A 22,816-nucleotide genomic window follows, 5' to 3' on the forward strand; every position below is an offset into this window, starting at 1 on the left:
AAGAAGGGTCCAGACCCGAAATGTCAGCTCTCCTGCTCCTCTGATGCTGCTTGGCCTGCTGTGTTCATCCAGCTCTACACCTTGTTATCTCATTTTTATACAGAGCGTGGTTCATGTGTGGAATGAACAGCCAGAGAAAGTGGCAGATGCTGGTACAGTTACAATGTTTAAAAGACATTTGGATAAGTAAATGAATAGAAGAGGTTTGGAGGGATATTGGCCAAGTGTAGGCAGGTGAACTAGTTTAGTTTGGGAACATGGTCAGCATGGACTAGTTGGACTGAAGGGTCCGTTTCCATGCTGTATGTCTCTATGACTCCATGATAAGTAATTACAGTAAGTTAAAATAAGTAAAGCTTCTTTTAAAGCTTCTGTATGCTAATAAATAACTTGAATTGTTTTAAAACAATCCTACGCATAGAAGGTCATATCATCAACCAGCTGTTGTCAAGCAGACATCAACAACATTAAATATGGGTCGATACATTTTGTAAAGATACAAGACACCATCTAGTGGCTGATACAGACAATACAGTCCTGCTATTGATTTAGCATCCAAATGCATAGAAACATGTGGAAGTTACAACATAAAGAAACTAGCCAGGCTGCTCTCAAACTGTGTGGAGGGGTTTGCCCTTCACAAAAACAAATAGATCTAATTGTATTTAACCCATTGCATTCCCTGCATCTTCAAAGCCTTTCCTTCATCTACAATCCTGAACTAGTGTAGATGAACTACAAGACAGAAAGTATAAATGTATTTGCTTTGGAAAGATGAATGGAAAAGCAGAATATTTAGTGTATGATGAGGTCTAGCCAGCAGGTCGGAAGATAAACGGTTAACCATTGAGAAGAGGTTGGAATGTACGGGTAAGGAGGCTTTCTGACAACTATGTAGTGAGTTTGGTGAAATGATACGTAGAATACTACATGTCACTTGCTCTACCTACCCAAAGGAGGATAATACTTACCTTAGAAGGGATGGAACAAATATTCACTTGATTCCTAGCATGACTGGGCTGACTTATGAGAAGAGATTCAATACAATGAAACTATTTTCTCTGGAGTTTGGAAAAGTTAGAAGCAACCTTACATTCAAACATAAAACTCTTTGAGAGTTTTACAAGCGAGGTGCAGTGAAACTGTTTGCCCTGGCTGGACAGTCTCGAACTAAGGGGTGTAGTGCTGTGACTGATGAGGAGGGGTGGATCAGTTTCCCCTTTTTAACCCCCTCCATTCCCTGCAACAAAAAATTTCATACTTTTAGAACCATCTGTGTATTACACTTTATTCAAAGTGCAAATGAGAACTTCAAAAATTGAAGATAGCAATTAAAGATTTACCTCAGAAAAGATTTACCTTACAAACCATAGAAAAATAATAAAGTGGGACAATAAGTACACACAGAAATGTGGGTATAAAGTTTATAAAGTGGAGACTGTCCAGTATAAAAGAAAGATCAAAAATATGCTGTTTAAAAAGACTTGGGCTTCTTGAGGTGTTGGGCTTAACTTGAGGCCATGGTGGACAAAGTCAGAACTCACATGATACCAGGTTATAGTCCAACAGGTTTATTTGAAATGGCAAGCTTTTGGAGCACAGCCCCTTCGTCAGGTGGAGTGAGATAGCAGACACACAAAATTAGAGTTTACAGGAAGAGAGATCAAGTCAGAGAAATCAAAAGATCATACAACTGGTGTGAGTGGAGTGTCAAATGATAAGTCTCTGCAGGTGACCAACGGTGTTGGATGGTGAGTAAAGTGTAAACAGCTGAATAACCAGTGTAGTGATAACCTATAATCCGATTAAATGAGGCAGAGAGATAATTACACAAAATTAAAAATAAGATGGTGCTGGAGACAAACTAAATGACTGGATCGCATGCCAAATTCAAAACTGTACAAACTAATTAAGGTAGAGAGATTATAACATTTTATCAAGGTGATGCTGTCGAAACAGGACAGTAAGGAAGATTTTACAGACAGAACAATCTGGTGGGTCACCTAGAATGCGACATGAACCCAAGATCACAGTTGAGGCCGTCTTCATGGATATGGAACTTGGCTATCAGTGTCTGCTCAGCGATTCTATGTCTTTGTGTATCTCGAAGTCCACCTTAGATGACGCTTACCCGAAGAAGACCAGAGGCTGAATGTCCTTGACCGCTGAAGTGTTCCCCCACTGTGAGGGAACATCCCTGTCTGGCGATTGTTGCACGGTGTCCATTCAACCGTTGTTGTAGCGTCTGCATGGTCTCGCCAATATACCATGCCCCGGGGCAGCCTTGCTTGCAACGTATGAGATAGACAACATTGGCTGATTCACAAGAGTACTTGCCGTGCACGTGGTGAGTGGTGTTCCCACGGGTGTTGATAGTATCCATGTCGATGATCTGACATGTCTTGCACAGGTTGCCATAGCAGGGTTGTGTGGTGTTGTGCTCGATGTTGTTCTGAAGTTTGGGTAGTTTACTGCAAAACAATGGGCTGTTTAAGGTTTGGAGGTTGTTTGAAGGTGAGAAGTGGAGGCATGGGGAAGATCTTGGTGAGATGCTCATCATCATTAATGACCTCTTGAAGACTGCGAAGAACATGGTGTAGTTTCTCTGCTCCGGGGAAGTACTGGACGATGAAGGGTACTCTATCCGTCGCATCCTGTGTCCATCTTCTGTGAAGGTTGTTGCGGTTTTCCACTGTGGCATGTCAGAACTGGCAATCGATGAGTTGAGCATCATATCCCATTCTTATGAGGGTGTCCTTCAAAACCTTCAGGTGTCCATCACGTTCCTCCTCATCTGAGCAGATCCTGTGTATACACAGGGGTTGTCCATAGGAATGGCTTCTTTAATATGTTTAGGGTGGAAGCTAGAGAAATGCAGCATTGTGAGGTTATCCGTTGGCTTGTGGCAGAATGAAGTATTGATGTGTCCACCCTTAATGAGATACATGTGTCCATGAATGAGACTGATTCTGAAGAGTAGTCCATGGTAAGTCTGAAGGTGGGATGAAACTTGTTGATGTCGCAATGTAATTGTTTCAGTGATTCCTCGTCACGAGTCCAAAGGAAGAAAATGTCGTTGATGTATCTGGTGTATAGCATTGGTTGGAGGTTCTGTGCAGCAAAGGAATCTTGCTCAAACTTGTGCATATTCAAGACAGGATTGGTAAATATTTGGGAACTGAGGGAATAAATGGATATAAGGACAGACAAGAAAGTTGAGTTGATATAAAAGTTCAGACATGATCTTACTGAATTACAGAGCAAGCTCAGGATACCCTATGGATCAGTCTCAATCCTGTTTCTTATGTTCTTAGAGTTATAGAAACATAAATTTATACAACATGGAAACAAGCCCTTTGGCCCAAACTCATCCAAGCTGACCATGGTGCCCACTCAGCTTGTTCCAATCGCCTGCATTTGGTCCATATCCCTCTAAACCCTTCTCATCCATGTATATAGCCAATGTTTTTTTAAATGTTGCTATTGTACCTGCCTCAACCACTTTTTCCGACAGCCCCTTCCATATATGCACTACTCTCTGTGTGAAGAAATTGCCACTCAGGTCCTTCTTAAATCTATCTCCTCTCATCTCAAACCTATGCTCTATAGTTTTCAATTCCCCATCCCTGGGAAAATGGTTGTATGCATTCATCCTATCTATGTCCCTCATGATTTTAGCCACCTCAATAAAAACACCCCTCATTCTCCTGCATTCCAAGAAATAAAGTCCTATCCTGGCTAACCTCTCCCTATAACTCAGGCCTTCTAGTCCTGGCAACAGCCTCATAAATCGTCTTTGCACACTTACCAATTTAACTATGTCTTTCCTATAACAGGGTGACCAAAACTGTACACAATACTCCAAGTGCGGCCTCACCAACCACTTATACAACTGTAACATAACGTCCCAACTCCTATACTCAATACCTCAACCGATGAAGGCAGGCATGCTGAATGCCTTTTTCACCATCCTGTCCACCTGTGACGTCGCTTTCAATGAACTATGTACTTGTACTCCTAGGTCCCTCTGTTCGACAACACTCCTCAGGACCTTACCATTTACTGTATAAGTCCTACCTTGGTTTGACTTTCCAAAGTGCGACATCTCACCTTTATCTGTATTGAATTGCATTTGCCAATCCTCAGCCCATTTCCCCATCTGATCACGATCCCTCTGTAATTTTTGATAACCTTCTTTCTTATCAACGATACCTCCTAAGTTTGTATCATCTGCAAACTTACTAATCATGCCTTGTACATTCACGTCCAGATCATTTATGTAAATAACAAACAACAAAGGTCCCTGCACCGACACCTGTGGCACACCACCAGTTACAGGCCTCCAGTCCAAGAAACAACCTTCAACCATCATCCTCTGCTTCCTATCATCGAGCCAGTTTTGAATCCAATTAGCTAGCTCTCCCTGGATCCCATGCGATCTAACCTTCATGACTAGCCTGCCGTGGGGGACCTTGTCAAAGGCCTTACTAAAGTCCATATAGACAACATCCACTGCCCTACCCTCATCCATCCTCTTGATTACCTCTTCGAAAAACTCGAAAAGATTTGTCAGACATGACTTCTCTCACACAAATCCATGCTGACTATCCCTAATCAGACCTTGACTGTCCAAATGTTAGTTGAACCTGTCCCTCAGTATCCACTCCAATAACCTGCCTATCATTGATGTCAGGCTCACTGGCCTGTAGTTCCCTGGCTTGTCTTCGCTAACTTTCTTAAACAACGGACCAACATTAGCCACCCTCCCGTCTTCCGGAACTTCACCAGTGGCTAAAGATGAAGCAAAAATCTCTGCAAGGGCCTCTGCAATTTCTTCCCTAACCTCCCACAATGTCTGAGGATGGACTTGATCAGGCCCAGGGGATTTATCCACCTTAATGTGCTTTAAGGCTGCAAACACGTCCTCTCTGGTAATATGTATGCAGTCTAAAACATCCCCACTTGTTTCCTTAGCAACTATGATTTTCTCCTCAGTAAATACTGAGAAGTATTCATTAAAAATCTCCATTCATAGACAGCCATGCTGATCTTTAAGGGGACCTATTCTCTCCCTAGCCACCCTTTTACTCTTAATATAGCCATAAAACCTCTCGGGATTATCTTTAACCTTATCTGCCAGATTAATCTCATACCCTCTTTTTGCTCTTCTAATTTCCTCTTGAGTGTGCTCCTGCACTTTTTATAGTCATCTAGGGATTAACTTGAGCCCAATAGCTTAAACCCAATGCATGTCTTCTTCTTTTTCCTGATCACAGCCTCAATATCCCTCATCAGCCAGGGATCCCTAAACCTGCCAGCTTTTCCCTTCACCCTAACAGGGACATACTGTCCCCAGACTCTTGATGTCACATATTTAAAAGCCTCCCATTTGCCAGATGTTCCTTTTCCTTCAAACAAACACACCCAATCGACCTCTGATAGATCCTGCTTAATGGCCCCAACATTGGCCCTTCTCCAGTTTAGCACCTTAACCTATGGACCTGTCCTATCTTTTTCCATAGCTATGTTAAAACTAAGAGAAAGTTATGGCCACTGGACCCAAAGTGCTCTCCGACTGACACTACAGTCACTTGCCCGACCTTGTTCTCTAAGAGGAAGTCCAGTGTTGCACTCTCCCGAGTAGGGCCCTCTATATATTGATTTAGGAAACTTTCTTGGACACATTTGACAAATTCCACCCCTTTTACACTCTGGGTGGCCCAGTCAATACAGGGGGAACTAAAATCTCCAACCAATACCACTCTATTATTCCTACAGGCATCTGCAATCTCTCTACACATCTACTCCTCTAGTACCCACTGGCTATTTTGGGGTCTATAATACAGTCCCAACAGAGTGACCATCCCCTTCTTGTTTCTAAGTTCTAACCATATGGCCTCATTTATCAAATTTTATCCAGGTATAGTTTGAAATTTTTCCAATCTTAGTTTGAACGTTGGCATAAATTGTGCTTCAGCCATGAACCTTTAACTGAAGTGTAATTAAGCTAATTTAACTGTTTCAGATTCAGAATAGTCTTGACAAGGTGGATGTGGATGGAATGTTTCCTTCTGTCGGACAGTCCAGAACTAAGGAGCATTGTTTTAAAATTAGGGGTCACTCTGTTAGGACACAAAGCAGGAGCATTTTTTCTCTCAGAGTTTAGTATGGCATTGGAACTCTCTGCCTCAAATGGCAGTGGCAGTGGATTCATGAAGTACTTTTTAAGGCAGGGGTACATAGGTTCTTGTGGCATCTATGGAGAGAAAGCAGAGTTAACGTTTCGGGTCCAGTGACCCTTCTTCAGAACTGTTCAGATGCTGCCAGACCTGCTGAGTTTTTCTAGAAATTTCTGTTTTTGTTTCTGATTACCAGCATTCACAGTTCCTTGTTTTTTTTTGTAGATAGGTTCAAGTTAGGCGAGGGAATCAAAGGTTGTTGTGATAGAAAGAAATGTGGAATTTGAAATAGAAAAGGACCAGCTATGATCATATTGAAAGGAGATGCTGGCTCTGGGGGCCAAGTCATAGCTGTTTCAATTTAACCCTAAATGTTATGCTGCTCTGTCCTAAATATCTAATACCTGATCTTATCTCTGTTACCTGTTGTTTGTGAGCCTTCAACAAATGGAAACAATCTGTGTCATCTTTTAACATTTTAAAAATATTCCGTTATATCATCCACGTCGTTCAAACACAAAACATCCAGGTGCCCTAAATTTCACAGTCGGGACAACACTGGAGACCTTTACAAAATGGCAAGGAGACAAGATGTGGGAGTGTGTCCTCACTTCTGACACATCAGTTTTTGCTGTCAATGGAAGGGGAAAGGGAATGAATTGCAAAAGTCAGAAACACAACTCAGCAGGGCAATTTAAAATTAGTGCTGAGTTCAAACAGGCTGGATTTTCATACTTCTAAGGGTCTTAGTCTGAAGTGTAGCAGTCACTCATTTATACAACAGAAATAAACACTTGAGAATGGTGGATGAGATCTTTTCAGTGTCATCAAGACTGAAGTTTGCTTTAAACCATCAGCCCTTTAAACAGGTGGAACTGTCAATTAAATTTTTTAAAAGAATCCTTTCAATTTACTGTTTATTGAACAAAAGGTCATTTTTTTGTGTTATGAAAAATAATTATACGTGTTCTTGCAGGTTCAACGGAGTCTTTATTGACATTTCCCAAGGGCTGTTAGTACAACCGAGGTCATTACAAATGCCCAGTTGAAATTTTGGAAAACTATAAAAGTACCTGTCTCTGTGGGTTTTAGGACAGGCAGAGTTTACAATCTGATTGGCAGCTTGAACTGCCAATCATGTGATGACTGAACAGTACTGTGCTTTTCTATAACATTTAAACATTTAAGATGATTCAAAATCTTTGAATGGGTTCATGAATTGTGGAAATTTTCATTATCAATTGTGTACCAGTGAGAGCTATATTAGATTTTTAAAAATTCCCTTTCTTCCCAAGTGGATACTGGGTGAGAGACTTTTGAGTTGGCATGGAAATGACATGGTGGGGCTTTAGCTGGGACTGAGCAGGCAATGTGGTATGAGGGGTATGGAGCTGGCTGGGAGACAAGAGTGGGTTTGAGGCACAAAGGGGATGGATGGATGGGTGAGAGGTTGTAAGAGTGAGATTTAGAGTGCCTAACAGTTCCTGAAATAAGTGAGGGTAAGTCCCACAGAACTGAGACGGTCCTTCTAACCAGCCCACCCAGAAACCCCCTACCCCACCCCCTGCCTTGTGACTATTCAAGAATATTGTCTGTGGTCACTAGGCCGGGCTCTATTCCAGTCTTGCCTCCCAGGAATGAAAATTAGGTGTTTCTAATCCTCTACGCTGAAGCTGTCTGACAAGTTGGGACAATTCTTGATTTCAATTACTCCCTCAATAGCAAATATCTGGCCTTCAAGTTTGAAATCCCTATAAATTTTACCTTTGAAACCAATCCTCTAATTATACATCAAATAATTTAGAAAAGAAAGGAAATAGTTGTTGTTGAAGCCTAAGAAATAAACATTTTATGATTTGGCTAGCTTGGATCCTGGAGTGTTATGTAGTTTGCACATGGCTAGACTGCCTAACTTGCTCGTACTAAATAAGGTGTATTTTGAGTTTCAGTTTATCCAACAATTAACAACAACTTGAAATGTTTAGATGATGAGATAGGTCTTTGCCATTACGCATTTTCAACCATAAAAACTATGCTGTCATAAGAAGTATGCTGTGTGAATAAAATTAATCTGTACATTTGTAAATTATTTATATAAAAGCTTTGTTGAGTTTTGATCTCCAGTTGTTAAGAATTTGTCTATTTTGACAGACAATAGCAAATCCCAAAGTCACAGACTCACAGCAAATTTGAACAGACATTCTGCATTGCAGCTTGTTAAATAAACAGGAACATATAGCAGACAACAGATTATCTGCCCTTTATTTTAGAATGGGATTTTCCCATTTAAGGTGTGGGGGGCAAGCAAGTTTCAGTCATCATTTTCACCTTGACCTGGGGCACATTATCTCATATAACTGTGTATTTCTCACATCATTATTTACCCAAACGAGATATTGAGTGCATTACTTGATGTATTGTCTGGCCAGTGAGACAGAAGTGCTTTCCTCTGCCAGGATCTTCCAGCTTCCAAGGCTCTTTACCTTATTTAAAGCCCAAGCTTCAGGTGCTGCAAGCCAGGAATTCTCTCTTGCACTGATGTTCACCTCCAAATCATGACCAGATGGCACTAAAAGAAATATCAGCTCATTTTCCGCTTCTTATTGTGTGCAGTTTTGGGCCCCATATCTCAGGAAGGGTGCACTAGCCCTGGAGCGGGTTCAGGGGAGGTTCACAAGAATGGTCCCAGGAATGAAAAGCTTAACATATGAGGAACATTTGAGGACTGTACTCATTGGAGTTTAGAAGGATGAGGGGAGATCTAATTGAAACTTACAGAATACTGAATGGCCTGGACAGAGTGGATGTTGGGCAGATGTTTCCATTGGTAGGAGAGACTAGGACCCAAGGGCACAGCCTTAGAGTAAAGGGAAGACCTTTTAGAACAGAGATAAGGGGAAGCTTCTTCAGCTAGAGAGTGGTGAATCTATGGAATTCACTGCCACAGAAGGCTGTGGAGGCCAGGTCATCGAGTACATTTAAGACTGAGCTAGATAGGTTCATGATTATCAAGGGGATCAAGGGTTACGGGGAGAAAGCAGGAGAATGGGGTTGAGGAACTTATCAGCCATGACTGAATGGCGGAGCAGACTCAATGAGCCGAATGGTTAATTTCTACTCCTATGTCTTATGGTCTTCTTGAAGGAAGATCCTGAGGTACTGGTAGACAGGGTGATTCAGAGAGGGTCAGTCTTCTTCCTGCTGACCACAGAAACTTGTCATGCCACCAAACCCAGCCATGTTGGGCAGAGTAAGGAGCATATCAGTGCTGTCTCCACAGTAAAAACTGATGGCCAGCAGTACAGAATGAATGTCAATGACCTCCTGTGTTGTGCAATGGTAAATGACACCAACCTCTCTCTCTGATACCTCACAGCTCCAGGGCCATCACTCACTTAGACTCTACTGCATACACCTTTCACTGAGGCTGACAGATGACACACTCACAATGTGCACACTCAGATCATCCCCAACAAAGACGAACCCTTCTGTCCTCTCTGCTTCCTACTCACTTACTGAGGACTCCTCCCAACCTCCTCTGCTCTTGCAGCATAACTAGTCTCCCATCAAACTCAATCCCTTCCTTTGTCTCACTGGCGGGAAAAGCTGACCCATAAAAGGACCAATAGGTTCAAGACAAGCGAGAGAGGTGGGAGGTAGTGAACATCCAGCTCCCGATGATGAGAAAATAGTAGAGCTGGCTGGGAATGATCAGGACCATTTGCAATGGACAACCAAGCCAGTAAACTCCATTGTGCTGGGCCCCTCTCTCATTACCACCAACAATAACTCATTCCTATTCTGCACACACTTTTACCCACCTTCACCAACTAATTCCCTCTGTTCTCTAACGCAAGACCTAATGGCACCTAAGGAACATTCGTAAGGAACAGGTCACAGCCTGAACCCAACCCTCAGAGATGGCTCTACCTCTCAGGAGGAAACCTATGAACCCTCAGTGGATGCATCAGAAAGGGATTCACCTGCACTCTTCACCAACACAAAGACTTTCATCTTGCTGGGTTCTCTCTCTAGATTAGACTTGGGGGCACATTGTGCTGAGCACTGACACGTACCTACAGCCAAGCGAATTAGAATCACTCCAGGTCTCTGGCACTCGGAGGGCCTGCTCAGTTCCAGGCAGAACAGGCATTTGATTGGCTGGAATCAAAGGTGGAGGAGTCCTTCAGGATTCTCAATCCTGTAGTGGCTCGCAAATACCTGGCTGTCTCCATGGAAACGGTGACGGCCACCATTGAAACACAGGCCCAGCAGAACGCCAGTACTGCCTGCTGAACATGTGCTCGCATCTGTACTCCATTGCTCTAACCACGGGTGCTCAACATCAGTGGGCAGCTGAAATGCAGATGAGATGCCCCTTCCTCTCACAGAGACATGTGATGCCAGCAGGCACCCACAGGGAGGTGGATCTACACACAACTACCTCCAGCGGCTTCTTTTCAGGACACATCACACGTGCCTTGCCCCTCTGCCCAAGTCTTCCGAATCAACCAGGCCAAACACAGAGCGGGTTCCCTCCAGCCTGGCTGCAGGGGTCAAACCGGCACCTTGATAAAATGGGAGGGAGGGGAAGAAGAAAACATCCCCAGGACACATGGGAGATACATGTGCTGCATCACTGTAAATAACATATCACTTTTGGTAATATATTTTCACTTGCACTGTTAAAGGTCTGCTGTAGTATTATTGCCAATGTAGGACCTGGCTAAGGCATATGCTTTTAAGAGTTCAAAAGTCTCTTCGTATGTCCCAAGGATGTAAGACATTACAACTGCCAGTCTTGCTTGTCTCTCACATATAATCAATTCCTTCTGCAGATAACGTCACATCTCAGGGATCATTGAACCCTAACCTTAAGGGTCCAGGGCAAAACACTGCACATTAATGTGGATGACACGGAGCTAAAGGCAATGTTCAGGGAGTGGCCTCGGCCTGGTCTGCCCACATCCTTCGACCATTAACAGTAGGAAGCTGTAAGAGTTTTTCAAAGGAGTGCACTGACAGTCAAGGATGGAAGATACACAATGCATAGCTCACAATGTCCCCTTTCCTTCACAGGGCAGTGGTCTGGAGAGAAAAGATGAAAAACACTTGTTTCTTAGAAGTTCAATGGTGACAGATAAAACGTTCAAACAAATCAAGGAAACTGACTCCCTCTAAGTACATAATCTAAGTTGACACTTCATGGGTATACTGCATTTCAGATGAAATGTTAAACAAAAGTCACTTTGCCTATCTGTGAGAATGTGAAAGACCTGATGGCATGCTTTTAGCAGACTCTATGTACCCTGACGCATTGACAGCATACAGATGGAGGAAGAATCAATAGAGATTTCTCAGGATTCATATCACCTGGTAACTCTGACGAAGAAATGAGCAAATACACGACTTGTAGATCCTGTTCTCACAGAATCGTTCAGAGCTACAAAATTTTAGCACCATGTGATGTAAATCCACTGACTCAGTGCTGCTTTTTAACTAACAGTGATGTACAGCAGGTCATGCTGTACAGATCACAACTAATTTAATGTTGGTTCGACTGAAAATATCATTCGTACATTAAGATGGATAAGGAAACATTTAATCTGTGAGACAAACAATGATGATCAGCAAACCAACAAGTTTGATGTCCTTTCCATGAAGCAGAGTGCTACCTGACAGATGAGCAACTTAAATGTATAACAAACAAATTCTGTGTTCTAAGAAGTGTCACATTGGACTTGAATTGTTAACTATGTTGCTCCCAGCACGGTTTCTGCCAGACTTAATAGTTATAACAAATAACCAGAATGGTGTGCCTCTTGAAAAATCATTTCAGCCAACAAACGAAAAAGTACCTGGAACATGAACTGAAGCAATGTAAAGACAGATGTGGGCTGCATGTGAGGCTGTTCTTTTCTCAAGAGAAACGCCTGGAATGCATTGCCAGCTGTAGTGGTAGCAGTTGACTCTCTGCATGCATTGTAGAGTCAGCAGAGCTGGTGCGTGGCTACAGGTGAGACAGGACCATCCAGAAATAAAGTTTGCAGAAAACACATGATCTGTGTGATCGCCCACCCAAGGAGACTGGGGAGGAATTTTCCAGGCTATTACTCTTTTCCCCAATTGGACGGTGAACTTTAGTCTTGCCCAGGATATAACATGGCTGTGGGCTGGGTTCTGTATGTGTCTGGTCAATTTGGACCACCAAAAATGGGCATTGGGTGGACTCGATGAACTAATTGGTCTTTTCTCTGTCATTTTAATTTATGTGTTTCAGGTCTATCTTGATTTTTTCTCAACGATTGAATTAAGTTTAACAATTGCAAATTCCTAAAAGCATTAATTAAAGCTTCGCTAACTTCATGCTCCATTTGATTAAAACCATGTTGATGGCAGTTACTTTCATTTTTGTACATAATTCTCACCCTTAAATATCATGGAAACTGGCGACATGATTTTCCTTTTAGTTATGTAACTTAGTCGATGTTATGAGCTGTGGCAATTTCCCTCGTCCTGATGTGAGGACCTCAGCAATTTTGCAAATGACCCCAATGCTTGTCCTCAGCAGGGCAATGATTCTGGCCATGGGAAATGAGTACAGTAAACAACGCTGTGGAAGGTTCACCTGATACAAGAGATGAGAGAGTAAATTCTAGGCTCTAATATTTAATGAAAAATATCCTCTCTAAATCTGAAGTAAAAGCAGAAAACATTGGCAGAATTTGTGAAAAGGTATAGATTATTGCTTTAGCTGTAAGAAGTTGACTCAGGAATCAGCGTCTGAGATCTAGCTTCCACTTCCTCCACTAATGTGTACACCAGGCAGCCTCTTCCATTGACGCAACACTTTAAAAAGATGTTTCATTATTTAGATTTTGTGGAAGACTTAAGTTTTGACGTACTGTGGAAAATGGATTTATTCTGGTTTTGAGGAAATATCAGGAATAAAAGGCTTCTTTGACATTACATGGCTGGTGAGAAGTATTTGTTTTGTTGCTGACCACTGCTGCGATTGCTTGCACAGTGACTTCCTTTAAGGTTCTTGAGTAGATTTGTAGCTCGGGTTGTGGATGTTGTGGTTGGTTTGCTCGCTGAGCTGGTTCATTAGCTCACAGACATTTCATTGTCCTGCTGGCTAACGTCATCAGTGCAGCCTCCAATGAAGCACTGTTGCGTTTTCCCGCTTGGTATTTAATCTCTGGGGTCTGTTGGATTTGATTACCTCATGTCCAGTTTTCCTTCGCAGTGGTATCTATATCGAGACTAGTTATATGTGTTTGTCAATGGCCTTCTTGGTGGAGAACCAGGCCTCTAGGAATTCTCGTTTCTTGTGGCCAAGTTTCTTCCTATCTGACCAATGTAATGTTTGTCACAGTCCTTGCGTGGAATTTTTTTTTAATGTAACGTAATATACAAAATTCCATGCAAAGACTGTGACTAAACATTACATTGGACAGACAGGAAGAAAATTGGCCACAGGAGTACATAAACACCAACTAGCAACAAAAAGTCACAACCAATACTCACTCGTCTCCACTATCACATCGATAAGGAGAACCACCAGTTCGATTGGGACAACACCAGGATCCTAGGACAGGCCAAATGGAGACAAGCACGGGAATTTCTAGAGGCCTGGTTCTCCATCAAGGAAGCCATCGACAAACACATAGAACTAGACCCTATATATACACCACTGCAAAGGAAAACCAGAAATGAGGTAATCAAATCTAACAAACACCAGAGTTTAAATACCAGGCAGGAAAATACAACAGCGCTTCATCAGGGACTGCACTGATGATTTTACTGATGATAATGAAACGTCTGCGAACTAACGAACCAGCTCAGCGGGCCAACCAACCGCAGTGACTTCCTTAGAAAGGTTAGGTTCTTCTTTTACCTGGTCTTCAGCTGGGGGACAAAACACTTAAAAATAATGGCTGTCCAGCAGACCACCCACATTTCTGAAATAAAACCTGTCGTTGAGATCTATTTATAAAGAGATAACAAGGTGTGGAGCTGACTGAACACAGCAGGCCAGGCAACATCAGAGGAGCAGGAAAGCTGACGTTTCGGGTCTGGACCCATCTTCAGAAATGAGGGAGGAGAAGGGGGGTCTGAAATAAACAGAGAGAGGGAGAGGCGATTTTCATTTTATAGTGTGATCTATGGAGTAGTGGAACTATAATGACAGTGCAGCCCTCCAGAAGGGGTAGTAACCCCAGTTAACCAGGAGACTGCTGTATGAAATTCACATACACTATACAATGATATCTTACTAAGAAACTCACCATGGCACACACAGGTTGCTGCATTAATATGATAGAGTTAGCAGAAAAAAATGGTCTCATCCATTCCAGTGTAACGCCTTTTAACAGCATGCTAAGTCTTAGATACTGCCAAACAAACTCTCTGGCACTGAAAATTAAGGAGTGTGAATGAGCATTCCTTTGGATGTGAATTAGTATTCAACATTTTAAAAGAGTTAAAAACATAAAGAGGCATTTGTATCTCATTGCTTGCACTTATCAAATCTTTCCCTTCCTCTTTTCTTTCAACTTCGTATCTGAATCGGCATTGAATTAAATGTTTTCACTAACATTTCCTGACTTGGATTCTGCACTGCTCACTAACATTGTTTCAAACTGATTCTTACAGAGATACATCACTCCTGTGAGGGTGCTGTGCATTTTGATTATTGGTACATCCTCCTGCACAAAACCCAATGGAAAGAATATGGGAAAATGCAACCGTAATAACTAACACTGTACACAAAATCTAGTAAATATTACTTTATGAGGCTTTCTCATAAAGTATTTGATCATTGCTCTTGCTAAATACCTTAGGAAATTTTTACAGTGTTAAAAGAGTTATAGCAATTCAATTTCCTTTTGACACTGTTATGACCAAGATTGGAGGGACACAGTGCTTCTTTTTCTTGTCCATTCTTCCGCTGGTAACGAGAAATTTTAAATTTAACAGGGTTGGTGATATTTCTATCTCGATTGACATCGTGTCAGTTTCAGTATTAGTATCAAGTCTGCCAGGTTTATTTAATCTGTAAGGAATTGCTCATTTATTACCAAAATGAGCTTAAACAAGAGTGCAAAATTACTGACAAACAATTTGGACTGTCCCTTAAAAAAAAAGCCCGCCTATCACACATACACAAACACACTCAACCAAAACACTGAGGAGAAATGAAAAAAATGAAAACTGCAAAGTGCTAACTTTGAAGTATTTGGTCAAGTAATGATCAAAATCATGAGAAAAACATGAGTCACGAATTGTCCCAAATGATGGTCTGTCTCCAAAGTTATTCTCCATATGCAAGCTGCTGGCACTGAGGTACGACTGGGCTCAAAATGTTGTACCTGAGTGAATGCCTTTTTCTGGAGATGATGGTGTAGATTCCAACAAGGCTCTTCAGGAATCCTCCACAAATGGTAAAGATGATTTCTGGTGGGTTTTCAGCTTTCATACTTTGCTGAGAGGTCTTGTAAGGAAAACAAAAGGGAGCAATGAGCTGTTACTTCTCTAGCAGGTCCCAAATTCCAAATTTCAAAAATGCAGTAGTCGTATTCCACCCACAAACAGGGCCACATGATCTCTCTCTGAAAATCCTACAGATTGTACCACTCCGTCTAAGCTCCTTTTATCTTGCAGGTACAACATTGTTGCTGTTGTGCTAAGTGCCTTTTCCTTAGGAAAGTGTCTTTTGTTTGGAAGTTGAAGATATAGGTCCATACAATCTTTAAAAAATACTATATGGATCATATTTCACATAAAAACAGTGAATTTGCCTCAGTCGTGCAAGGAGAGAGGGTTTATTTAAGCTGCTGGAGAAAACTGGCTGTCTTCCAAATCTGTTCAATATGATTTCTTTCCATAACAAGCGATGATAAGGCCAGCCATGAGGGGCAACGTCAAAACTCTGTGACATTTACAAAGGGGTCAAAAACAATTCTGTGTGACACCGACATTCTTTGGTATATTTTTCTCTTTGCTGATGTATTATGCCTTTAGGCAATCCACAGAGGCTGAGCACTTAAATACCAGAACTATCAGAAAACTGTTCAGCCTGTCTCACGAGAGCTGAGACAAAAATCTGCTGAGTCCTCAGAGTTGCACTACGCTGACAATATTGCCCTGGTATTCCATCCTGAGGAACACCTTCAATAGCAAATGTACCTTTAAAAAGAGTTTGGTGTTGACAATGTGCATCAGGAGGATGAATGTCATGGTCCAGGAAGTTGCCATTCTGCCTTCCATCTGCATCAGCAATGTGACTGATGTTGCTTGATGTTGATAACTTGACGTATCTAGGCTACACAATCACCACCATTCTTTCACTTGATGCTGAAATGAACACACTCACAACAAAAGCTGCAGCTGTAATGTTCAAGTTGTACCAGAGTGAGAAACAACAGCATGCTGCCTGTGAATATCAACCTACAAGTCTACAAGCCTGCATTCCCCAGCACAGTCCTTTACAGTGTGAGACCTAGATAACATACGCTAGGCATGAAATAAGGCTGAAAATTTCTACCTCTTGCCCATTTAAGATCATCAATTGAACAGCGTTGGAGTGTACTGATTCTATCAGCACACACTGAAGGCACCTGTACTGGATTGGCCATATTCATCAGAAGGATAATGACTGTATCGTCAAAGAGGCCACTGTGGCATGACCACCTGAGTGAGTGAGATATGAAGATAGTGCACAGTGACTGAAGACTCAGACAGTCACTGATGGTTGTGATTTTCTGTAGGCTGACTGTTTTGTAGGGCACAGAAGGATGTGAGCAGAATCGCAAAACTCAGCTGGCAGAGAGGAGGGCCCAAAGTAAACAGAGGCCAACAAATCATGCACGTTCCTGGCTCACTATTGTCCTCGGCAGCAAATGTGACAGAGACTGCCATGTCAGACTGGGGCTTCTGTAACACATCAGGAAATCCATGTGTGCTACATTATTAATTCTTCCTGTGGTTAGCATTTAATAAATTCCCTCTTCACTAATTTGGCTCCTTCTAAAACAGAAGTTCATGTCATCTAGGAGAAAGATACCCACAAGAGAAAGGATTCTTTTCAACATAAAAACTGAAAGAGTTGCTGATGCTGTAAATAAGAAACAAAAGCGGAAGTTGCTGGAAAGGCTCAGCAGGTCTGGCAGCATCTGTGAAGAGAAATCAGAGTTAACGTTTCAGGTCTGGCGACCCTTCCTCAGAACTGTTCCGAGGAAGAGTCACTGGACCCGAAATGTGAACTCTGATTTCTCTTCACAGATGCGGTCAGATCTGCTGAGCTTTTCCAGCAACTTCTGTTTTTGTTTCTTTTCAAATTAACCTTGTTTGCAACCAATTTGCGAGGGGTGGGTGAATAAAGATGGAGAACCAGTTCATCTTTCTTTACCTAGAAACTTAAGGGTTTGGGGTATCCCATCTGGAACGAGAATTAATTGGGGAACCTTGCTTGGGGTATGTTCAGAATAAATTGGGTACTCATCCAGGATGTGGGCGCAACACCGCTCACTACAGAATTCCCAACCTGATCTTCAAGCCATAATTAGTCCAGATATACTTCTGGTCAATAATAACCACAGAATATTGATGGCAGCAATTGAGTGATCGCAATTATATTGAATGTCAAAAAGAGATGGTTATTTTCTCTTTTGTTGCAGATGGTTGTTGCCTGAAATTCTTGTAGTGTGAATAATACTTGCTACTTCGTAATATAAGCCTGAATGCTGTCCAAGTCTTGGTGCAGGTTGCCCAGGCTACTTCAATGTTTGAGGATTTGTGAATAGTCCGGTATACTGTCCACTTGTGAACTCTGGCCTTACATATCATGGAAGATTAATGATCATGTCACTGAATATAGTTGGGTCTAGTATGCTGCCTGGAGGAACTCTCACTGTAATTCCCAGGTTCTGAAATTGCTGGTCTTTATCCATCACAACTTTGAGTTCATATGGCTCCAACCAATGGAGAGAATTTCCTTTGATTCCCATTCACTTTGATTTTGCTCAGGCTCCTTGATGCCAGATTCACTCTTTTGTCGATATTTAGATATCTGGAGCAAATGGCCCCAGCAGAAATCATCAGTAGACCATTCCAGCATACTACCAGACCCAGAACTGTTCAGATTCACCCACAGAAAGTAGGCCAGCTGCTGAAGGAAAAGGCCCCTATCATGATTGCAACAGGAGGTATGCTGTGTTGAGATCGAGTAATATTTCTGTAACATTACAGGGCCAATTGCAAAGTTCACATTCCTGCCACAGAATTTTGCCCATTGAGAGGTTAAGTGAATGAAGCATAAAGGGTTGGAAGTAAATCATCAGCCAAAGTGCCTGGTATGAAGTCCTAACAAGTCTAGCACCATACTGGGTCAGCAGAATTGTAAAATGACACCTTCTGTTCTGAAAGCATTAACCCACGATCATAATTACTTGGCTATCGTCACACATTATAACAAGGGTATACTATTTCTCTGTAGCATTCAATACAGAAATATCTATGCTCACATACATAGATCATATGATACAATTGTACATCCGTTCAAGTCAGGAGAATTGGCTGTAAAATAAAATCTTGGTAAAACACATTAAAAAAAACCTAAATAAAAACTGAAAGAACTGCGGATGCTGTAAATCAGGAACAAAAACAAAGTTGCTGGAAAAGCTCAGCATGCCTGGCAGCATCTGTGGAAAGAAGTCAGAGTTAATGTTTCGGATCCAATGACCCTTCTTCGGAACTGTTGGTAGCTATTAAAAGGTTGGTATTTTCGCAGAAGTTGGGGGGGGTACGGTTGAGGTGAGACGGTAAGGAGTAAACAATAGGTGGAGATGGAGCCCAAAGAGAGAGAAACACAGTAGGATAGACAAAGGAGTGAATAACGGTCACCCTTTGGAGAATGAATAACTGCTGACAGGGTCTATTAGTAGCTGACAGTGGGTTGTGAATGGTAGCAGCCCATGTGATGACAAGGCCTGCTGTGTGGGGGATTGGAGTAAGGATATGGGAGAAGGTGCTCAAGCCCTAAAATTGTTGAACTTGATATTGAATCGAGGTAAGAGATCCCAACGGAAAGTGAGATGTTGTTCTTCCAGCTTGCACTGAGCTTTGCTGGAGCACTGCAGCAAGCCTGAGACAGAGATGTTGTCCAGGGTGTGTTAAAGTGGTTTGAAGTTTAAGTTAAAAACATAAGCCTGAAAGAGACATGCCCTGGAGGCCCTCTGGTTTGATTGCAGGAATGGAAGTCAGCCTCCAGCAGTGGTAACTGATATAGGCTTCTTATTGCTAACTTCTGCCACCAGACCAATCTCATTTATGCGGCAATAAAAGAAAATGGCCACAGTGTACTCTATAGTCTACACAGCTCCAACAAGTGGCATCCACACTGTATTCAGATTTATGCTTTAAGTGGGACTTTCTAACACTTTGATCACACAAAAGGAATGAAGGACTTATACATCCTTCTGATCTTATTTTAAAAGGAAGGTCTTGTTACATAAGATATGGCTGTTATCAATCCTTCCAATGCAAGCATTTACCTATCTCCAGGGAATTATGACCATTGAAAAGAGGATTGAAACTAGGCATAAAGGGCTTTTTTTTTGCACCTGCTGAGTTTTCACTGGGACTCAACAAAGAACAAATGCGTTTTCGATCTCTGATTCTGTAGTTGGCGAGATGCAAATTTAATTCTGGAGACTGACCAGATGTACGGAATTAACTGATTTGCTGGAGGAAAAAATTATACAATTAATTCAGTCAATATCACACTATGATGGTGCCCTGTGAAGCAGGAGGTGCAGTATTATAAAAATTAGTCTGTCCTTAAACAAGATGTTGACAGAATTCTAGATTTTATCTCAGTGCGAAAGCAGCGGTATAGCGGTAATGTCACTAGACTAGTAACACATAGGTCCTTGTTTCAGGACATGGGCTTAAATTGCAAAAGGGCAGACAGTGAAAGATAACACAGTAGGCCAGGAAACATCAGAGCAGCAGGAAAGTTTTGGGTCAGGACCCTCCTTCTCTGACTCTAGCATTTGCTGTTCTTGCTATCTCTGTCAGATAGTGAAATTTGCTTTCAGATAATAAATTTGGAATTAAGGGTATTGTGAAGCCTGATAAGTTCTAATGCCCTTTAAGAAAGAAAATCTGCTGTCCAGTCTACATGTAGCTTCTCACATAGAACAAGATGATTGACTCTGAAGTGGCCTTGCAAGCCACTCAGTTGTATGTAACCACTGCGAAGTTTAAGAAAAATGGAATAGAACTGGTCATTCTGGCATTGACCTAGGCACTAGAAATGACAACAGCAAACTCGGATCTGTCACGGTCGCTCAGTGGTTAGCACTGCTGCCTCACAGTGCCAAGGACCCGGGTTCAATTCCAGCCTTCAGCGACTGTCTGTGTGGAGGTTGCACATTCTCCCTGTGTCTACGTGGGTTTCCTCTGGGTGCTCTGGTTTCCTCCCACAGCCCAAAGATGTGCAGGCTAGGTGGATTGGCCAGGGGAAAAGCAGGGTTACAGGGGTGGGGTAGTGGGGTGAGTCTGGGTGGGGTACTACTCAGACAGTTGGTGTGGGCTTGTTAGGCCAAATGGCTGTTTCCACATTGTAAGGATCCTATGAACTCTGTAAAACCCTGCTTACTGCCATCTGGGGGCTTGTATCAAATTTGGGAGAGCTATCTCATAGACTAGTCAAGCAACAGCCTGACACAGTAATACTCATGGAATCATATCTCACAGACTAAATCCCAGAATGATGGAATCATAACAGTGCAAATTAAAATAAAGAAATAAAAAAGCTTATGACAGATGTCAGGTAGAAAATAAGATCATAAGATACAGGAGCAGAATTAGGTCTTTCAGGCTATCACGTCAGCTCCACCTTATGATCATGGCCGACATGTTTCTCAATCCCATTCTCCGACCTTCTCCCTGTAATCTTTGATTCCCCTTACCAATCAAGAACCAATGTATCTCGGTCTTAAAGACATTCAATAATTTGGCTTCCACAGGCACTCTGCAGCAATGAGTTCCACAGATTCACTGCCCTCTGGTTGAAGAATTTCCTCCTCATCTCAGTTTTTTTTTGTTTTTTTTTTATTCGTTCATGGGATGAGGGCGTTGCTAGCTAGGTAGCATTTATTGCCCATCCCTAATTGCCCAGAGGGCAGTTCAGAGTCACCCACATTGCTGTGGGTCTGGAGTCACATGTAGGCCAGACCAGGTAAGGATGGCAGTTTCTTTCCCGAAGGGACATTAGTGAACCAGATGGATTTTTCCAACAATTGACAATGGATTCATGGTCATCTTTAGATTCTTAATTCCAGATATTTTATAAATTCAAATTCCACCATCTGCCGTGGTGGGATTTGAACCTGAGTCCCCAAAACATTGTCTGGGTCTCTGGATTAACAGTCCAGCGACAATACCACTAGGCCAGTTCTAAAGGATTGTCCTTTTACTCTGAGACTGTGCCCTCAGGTGCTAGTCTCTCCTACACATGGGAACTTCTACACCAACACTCTAGCCAGCCTCTCTGTATCCTATAAATTTCAATTAGATCCCTCCTCATCCTTCCAAATTCTATTGATTACAGACACAGAGTCCTCAACAGCTCTTCATACGACAAGCCCTACATCCCTGGGATCGTTCTCATTAACTGCCTATGAACCCACTCCAAGGCCAGCATATCCATCAGGACCACTCGCAACATTCTAAATGTGGTCTGACCAGTGTCTTATGCAGCCTTAACCATACATCACTGCTCTTGTATTGTAGCCCTATCAAAATGAAAACTAACGTTGCATTTGCCTTCCTACTGAGCCTGCATGTTAACCTTAAGAGAATCCTGAACTCGGATTCCTAAGTACCCTTCTGCTTCAGATTTTCACACACTTTCCCGGTGTAGAACATCATCAATGCCTCTATTCTTCTTAGCAAAGTGCATAACCTCATACTCTCCCACATTGTATTCTGTCTGCCACTTCTTTGTCCGAGTCCTTCAGCAATCTCCCCGCTTCCTCAACACCACCTGTCCCTCCACCTATCTTTGTGTCATCTGCAAATTTGGCACCCATGCTCTGAGTTCCTTTGTTCAGATCGTTCATGTATAAAGTGAATAGTTGTGGTCACAACACTGACCCCTGCAGAGCTTCACTAGTTACCGGCAGCCATTCGGAAAAGACCCCTTTATCCCCACTCTCTGCCTTCTGCCAGTAAGCCAGTCCTCTATCCATGCCAGCACCTTGTCCCGAACACCAATGGCCCTTATCTTATTTAGCAGCCTCCTCTGTGTCACCTTGTCAAGGCCTTCTGAAAATCCAACGAAATCACATCTACTGGCTCTCCATTGTCTAATTTGCTTGTTACCTCCTCAAAGAATTTAACAAATTTGTCAGGCATGACCTCCCCTTAACAAAGCTCTGCTGACTCAGCCATATTTCTCATGCACTTCCAACTACTCAGAATCTCACCCTTAACAATGGACTCTAAAATCTTACCAGCAACCGGTCTATAATTTCCTGTATTCTGACTCTCTCCCTTCTTAAACAGGGGTGTTACAAACCTCTCCTATGATGCTGCTTGGCCTGCTGTGTTCATCCAGCTCTACACCT

General features: G+C 42.3%; 1 protein-coding gene across 2 annotated transcripts in view; it reads right to left on the reverse strand.

Moving 5' to 3' along the window:
* Positions 1 to 22,816, reverse strand: part of LOC109920608 (cAMP-specific 3',5'-cyclic phosphodiesterase 4D-like) — a 997,263-nt gene that overhangs the window by 246,171 nt on the left and 728,276 nt on the right. The window lies entirely within an intron of this gene.

This window comes from Rhincodon typus, chromosome 1 (assembly GCF_021869965.1).
Source record: "Rhincodon typus isolate 14 chromosome 1, sRhiTyp1.1, whole genome shotgun sequence".
NCBI lineage: Eukaryota > Metazoa > Chordata > Chondrichthyes > Orectolobiformes > Rhincodontidae > Rhincodon > Rhincodon typus.